Below are 6195 nucleotides of genomic sequence, written 5' to 3'. Positions count from 1 at the left end.
TATGTACTTTTTCAGTTTGGAATTTTTATACATACATTTTCCAATTTTAATGACTAAATTTAGATATTTATCGCTTTTGTCACAATTTGGAAATGTACAGAGCAAATTGTGATGAAAAGGATAAATGTTTAAACTTCCAGTTTGGGATTTTTGTACAGTATAAAATTTCATTATAGTAAATACATTTTCCAATTTTAATGACTAAAATGACATATTTATTGCTTTTGTCACAAATTTGGAAACTTATAGGGAGCAAAGTGTGACAAAAACAATAAATGTTTAAACTTTTCCATTTTGCGATTTTTGTACAGTGTAAAATTGAATTATAGTAAATACATTTTCCAATTTTCGGTAACATGTCTTACAATGGCAGGAAACTTAGGATATATAGTCTCTTTAAGGTAAGGGGCTGCTCACAAATATTGACATTTTTAATGAGCACATATAAGCCATAGGCCCTTCACATTGTCGATGGAGTTAATACCAGTTAATACCAGTGGGCGGTTTTAAAGGCAAACAAGAAAAGAAAAAAAACACCCTGATTCATAAAAATATCTGTTGGAAAATCAACATTTCAATAATTATCTTTAGGAGTTTATAGTCAAAAACACATAGTCTGCTTTATGCTCTTGTGTAAATGTCGCCAATAGTTGTGAACTACCCCTAATAGTTTCCTTCAAATCAGTCTTTTATAGGCAAATGATTGAAAACTTTCAGCCATCTTGTCAAACAATAGATGATGCCACTAAACAACACCACTTGAGCACATTAATTAATTTTGTAATTCTGACATATAGTCTTCAGAGGAAACCCGCTACATTAGCAGCAAGGGATCTTTTATATGCACCATACAACAGACAGGACAGCACATACAATGACCTTTGATATACCAGTCATGGGGCTCTGGCTGGGTGCTATATTTGTATACCAATTAAAACAAATATATATAAAAGATCCCTTGTACTAATGGAAAAATGTAGTGGGTTTCCTCTCTAAGACTATATATATATCAGAATTAGAACATTTTTGACATCCAATAGCTGATGATTAATAAATCGATGTGCTCTAGTGGTGTTGTAAAACAAAATAAACTTTAACTTTATTAAAATACCTCCAGATAAATGTAGTTGTTGGGCTGGCATTTTCAGTAGGTCACTTCCTCAAATACAGTGAAACCTGTCAAGACCGGACATTCTGTAAACCGGAATTCCCTCTAAACCGGACATTTTATAGTCCCTTTTCAAAAACCACAACACAACTTAACCTTTCTAAACTGGATACCTCTTAATACCGGACATTCGTCTTGGTCACATGGGTGTCCGGTTTAGAGGGGTTTCACTGTATATGTCTTTCACTTGTTTGCCCATAATGACTGGTTTGATAGAATGACTTGAGTCAGTATATTAATGGCTTCTATAAACATAATATATACTCAACATAATTAATTGAGGGTGGCCAGTAAACGTTGATGTCAGCTTAGTGTAATATTACAAGTACCGTATATTGCCATATATTACCCGACTCCTTGGGTAAGCCGACCTCTTAGTTTGACCCTAAATATCTAGTACAAAATCATCGGCCTTATGTATAAGCCGAAGTCATCTTTTGTGGTGTTTTATTTATACTGTGCATAAATTATTTTTATATAATCTGTGAAAGGCTTTAAGGGTCTGATCAAAATTTATAAGTTGCGGTCGGGAGTATTTTCGATCAGAATTTTATGCACCAATTTGTTGCCTCCATATATAAGCCAACTCTCTTCTTTTGGAAAGTGTTTCTAGACTTCAAAAGTCGGCTAATACACTGCAGTATATGGTATATGAACAAGTTGTGGTCACCAATGATTTTTAAACATTGTTTGAGTAAATTGTAACGTGATGCACTCAAAACTCGGGCCTTTGAGTTTTAAATTATAATTTGTTATATATATTTGGTACCATATATACAGCTGAATCCCATTGGCTCGAACCAAGTCGGTGCTTGAGAATGTGTTCGACCCATCGGGTAGTTCGACCGAACCATTCTCTCAACAACATATAAGTGTAATTCGGTGCCTTCCTTCTTGGTTCAAGCATTGCGGCGGGTTTGACTGTTCCGAGTTCAACCCAACAAGATTTTACTGTACATGTATAAAGTAAAATGTTAAAAATATCTATTGATCCTTAATGAATTTTGTTGAGTATATATTGGTACCCATGATGGCAGCTTGAGTGCCCTCTATATAGTGTCGTCACATAAAAACTAAATATTACATGAGGGCACACTAGCTGACATGATGGTTGTCTGCTGATATAAAATATACTCTTGTGTCAACAATTAAGCTTAAAGGAACAGACCCTAGTTTTTAAACACTAAGGCATATTTTTCACTATTAGAGCCATTTATGATCACTGCAATCAAACATTATACTTACATTTTATTGTTTTGATTATCCATTACCATACAAACGAAGTGTTTCTGGTCATCCTGGTGTTTCTAATACCACAAAATGCATTTTTCATATTTTTAAAAACGCACTTGCGTCTGAGAAGTAATAATTATGGAGTCGTGTTTTAGTCTATTTTTAAGGGTATTTCAACGTCACAGACTCTAGCTTGTTTCACTCTGTTCTATCCAGATTTGTTACGTGTCTGTAAATTAACCAAACTTAGTGTCCATTTTTACAGGTTGAAACTAGGATCTAGGTGAAAAAATATGTCTTATAGTGTTTAACAACTTGGGTCTGTCCCTTTAAGCTGAATTCACTTAAATAAATGAGATTACAGGTGTGTTATAAGTTTGTACTGTTGTCTGTGAAAGTAAGCAGGAAAGCTAATGCATGTTTTAAATTCATCCTTTTGCTTTTCTCACAGGGAAATACAGGAGGTTCTGCACATATGCAAAACGACGATACAGGGTAAATATACTCATTTACATTTTCAAGGAGAATACAACCATCGAGTGAATTTGGATTCAAAATTTTAATTTGTTTTTTAACATGATGGAATGTAAAATGTTATTATTATTATTTTTTTTTAATGTAATTTTAAAAACCTATTTCATTTTAAAATTATGAAAACATTTTCCAATTTAAAACTTCTACAATATTAATTTAACTACTTTTTTCTTTTGGGAAATGGCATTTGTTAACTCTTATGCACCCCCCCCCCCCCCGTGGGTGTACCCATTGGGCTATTTCTCGTTCCAGCCAGTGCTCCACAACTGGTGTAACAAAAGTCATGGTATGTACTATCCTGTCTGTGGGATGGTGCATATAAAAGATCCCTTGCTTCTAATTGAAAAGGGTAGCCCATAAAGTGGCAACAGCAGGTTTCCTCTCAATATCTGTGTGGTCCATAACCATATGTCTGATGCCATATAACAGTAAATAAAATGTTTTGAGTGCGTCGTTAAATAAAACATTTCCTTCCTTTCCTTATGCAGCAATTAGAAAATGTCATCACTGACCCAAGTTTCCAATATGAAGTACATGTACATACATGTAGACAGTTTACTGATGGCATTATATATGTAACAAAACCATTAATGACGACCTCACTGACCCAAGTTTGCAATATGAAGTACATGTACATACATGGAGACAGTTTACTGATGGCATTATATATGTAACAAAACCATTAATGACGACCTCACTGACCCAAGTTTCCAATATGAAGTACATGTACATACATGGAGACAGATTACTGATGGCATTATATATGTAACAAAACCATTAATGACGACCTCACTGACCCAAGTTTGCAATATGAAGTACATGTACATACATGTAGACAGTTTACTGATGGCATTATATATGTAACAAAACCATTAATGAGACATCACTGACCCAAGTTTCCAATATGAAGTACATGTACATACATGGAGACAGTTTACTGATGGCATTATATATGTAACAAAACCATTAATGACGACATCACTGACCCAAGTTTCCAATATGAACTACATGTACATACATGGAGACAGATTACTGATGGCATTATATATGTAACAAAACCATTAATGACGACCTCACTGACCCAAGTTTGCAATATGAAGTACATGTACATACATGGAGACAGTTTACTGATGGCATTATATATATATATATGTAACAAAACCATTAATGACGACCTCACTGACCCAAGTTTCCAATATGAAGTACATGTACATACATGGAGACAGTTTACTGATGGCATTATATATGTAACAAAACCATTAATGACGATCTCACTGACCCAAGTTTCCAATATGAAGTACATGTACATACATGGAGACAGTTTACTGATGGCATTATATATGTAACAAAACCATTAATGACGACCTCACTGACCCAAGTTTCCAATATGAAGTACATGTACATACATGTAGACAGTTTACTGATGGCATTATATATGTAACAAAACCATTAATGACGACCTCACTGACCCAAGTTTCCAATATGAAGTACATGTACATACATGGAGACAGTTTACTGATGGCATTATATATGTAACAAAACCATTAATGACGACCTCACTGACCCAAGTTTCCAATATGAAGTACATGTACATACATGTAGACAGTTTACTGATGGCATTATATATGTAACAAAACCATTAATGACGACCTCACTGACCCAAGTTTCCAATATGAAGTACATGTACATACATGTAGACAGTTTACTGATGGCATTATATATGTAACAAAACCATTAATGACGACCTCACTGACCCAAGTTTGCAATATGAAGTACATGTACATACATGTAGACAGTTTACTGATGGCATTATATATGTAACAAAACCATTAATGACGACCTCACTGACCCAAATTTCCAATATGAAGTACATGTACATACATGTAGACAGTTTACTGATGGCATTATATATGTAACAAAACCATTAATGACGACCTCACTGACCCAAATTTCCAATATGAAGTACATGTACATACATGTAGACAGTTTACTGATGGCATTATATATGTAACAAAACCATTAATGACGACCTCTGGACAAAAAATAGGATTTATGAACCCATGTACATGCATATATGCCATTTTCCAACCTCAGATTGTGAGAAAACAAATAAAGTAACACTCTCTTGATGTATGTAAAGAGGTGTTCTCATTGTGCGATTAGTACGTCATACTGACTTGTCGCATTGCGATCGAATCACATTGTGAGAACACTAAATCGGAACGACTTTAGTCTTATGAGACAAGTTGTGTTGGAATCGTACCGATTAGAACATGTCCTATTTCTCACAACAGATTGTAAGCTCTCAACCAATCAAATCACATTAAAGTATAGGCCTATACATCCATTTAGTTTTGTCACTCCCGGGTTTTTTCATTTGCTTCTAAACATGTCAAAATGTCTGGATTTCATGGGTCCGTAAATCCTACTTTTGTCCAGATAATTGTTTTGTTACATATAACATGCCATCAGTAAATTGTCTACATTCATGTTTTCTTTATATCACTGGAAATTTGTATGCACTTACATTTCTGACAAAACACAAGCTTTGATGTCATGAAATCTTATGACATAACATTGTCTTTCCACACACATGTTCGAGTCGCTACGACAAATCACATGTGGCAAGTCGGTGTGACTAATCGCATAATGAGAATGCCACTTAATATTTTAGGGGACAGCTTAGTGGGTCTAATTACCCAAACAGGGTTTCTGTCAGAGAGTAAAACGGGTATGGCACGTACATTGTACCATACCCACTTTATTTTGCAGATTTTATTTTTTTAAGTTCACCTTTTAACAAAATTACTGACTCTTTATCATTACTGTATACTTTTCTTAACCCTAACTCTAAACTTAACACAGTTTCTTGGTGGGAGACCAAGGCTCCCCATACCCTCTGTCGACTGCGGTTGCATTCAGCAAACACATTGTAAATATTCAATTCCATAGCGCCATATACCCAAACATTTATTTCTGGCAGAAACCCTGCCAAATAAAATTACGAAGAACTTAATTAATATTTTAAAAATATGTTAAAAAACCCCTATGATAACTATCCTTGACATCATTGTTTATGATATATGCTTTCTCAAAGTTTAAATTGTAACTTTCACTCACCAATAAGTAGGCCTAATCCCATCTGTCATGTACTTCAAAGTCTGTATTATCAGTTATTTTTGGTGAATATAGCCTTTAAAAATCTTCATTAAATAATAATGTCCAACATGCTTTAAAAAAATTATTTTACAAATATCAAG

Source organism: Gigantopelta aegis, chromosome 11 (assembly GCF_016097555.1).
Source record: "Gigantopelta aegis isolate Gae_Host chromosome 11, Gae_host_genome, whole genome shotgun sequence".
NCBI classification, from domain to species: domain Eukaryota; kingdom Metazoa; phylum Mollusca; class Gastropoda; order Neomphalida; family Peltospiridae; genus Gigantopelta; species Gigantopelta aegis.
This window is presented reverse-complemented; position numbering follows the sequence as displayed.